Source organism: Rutidosis leptorrhynchoides, chromosome 1, assembly GCF_046630445.1.
Source record: "Rutidosis leptorrhynchoides isolate AG116_Rl617_1_P2 chromosome 1, CSIRO_AGI_Rlap_v1, whole genome shotgun sequence".
Classification (NCBI taxonomy): Eukaryota; Viridiplantae; Streptophyta; class Magnoliopsida; order Asterales; family Asteraceae; genus Rutidosis; species Rutidosis leptorrhynchoides.
Window position 1 is genome coordinate 427,624,311 of NC_092333.1, and position 891 is coordinate 427,625,201.

The 891-nt window shown below is 37.5% G+C and overlaps 1 non-coding gene across 1 annotated transcript; it reads right to left on the reverse strand.

Moving 5' to 3' along the window:
* Positions 1–288: 288 nt before the first annotated feature.
* On the reverse strand, positions 289–395 carry LOC139887224 (small nucleolar RNA R71). The gene has a single exon (XR_011773063.1). It is a non-coding gene; the product is annotated as a small nucleolar RNA R71 (small nucleolar RNA).
* Positions 396–891: the final 496 nt, after the last annotated feature.

Below are 891 nucleotides of genomic sequence, written 5' to 3' on the forward strand. Positions count from 1 at the left end.
GATTATGAAATCAAAGGACAAATTCTACACATGGTGACTAATCAATGCCAATTTAGTGGTGCTCCGAAGGAAGATCCAAATGAACATCTTCGTACCTTTAATAGGATCTGCACTCTATTTAAAATCCGAGAAGTGGAGGATGAACAGATATATCTCATGTTATTTCCCTGGACTTTAAAGGGAGAAGCCAAAGATTGGTTGGAATCGTTACCTGAAGGGGCGATCGATACATGGGACGTTTTAGTTGAAAAATTTCTTAAACAATTCTTTCCGGCATCTAAAGCCGTAAGACTTCAAGGAGAAATTGTTACGTTCACACAGAAACAGAATGAAACTCTATATGAGGCGTGGAAAAGATTTGGAAAGTTATTAAGAGGATGTCCGCAACATGGTTTAGACACCTGTCAAATAGTACAAATATTCTACCAAGGATGCGACATCACTACAAGAAAAGACATAGATATAGCAGCTGGTGGTTCCATTATGAAGAAAACCGAAACTGATGCTTACTAAATTATTGATAACACTGCTTCCCACTCACATGAGTGGCACCAAGAAAAAGATATCGTTAGATCATCTAAAGCAGTTAGAGCCGATTCTAGCCATGACTTAGATTCCATTTCCGCAAAGATAGATGCTGTGGAGAGACGAATGGAAAAGATGACTAAAGATATCCACTCAATACGAATTAGTTGTGAGCAGTGTGGAGGACCACATTTGACAAAAGATTGTCTCAGTATTGAATTAATAATGGAACAAAGAGAGAATGTTTCATATCTAAACCAAAGGCCTGGAAATAATTATCAGAATAATTATCAACCGCCAAGACCGATCTACAATCAAAACCAGAATTATAATCGAAATATTCCATACAACAACCAACAAGGTCCT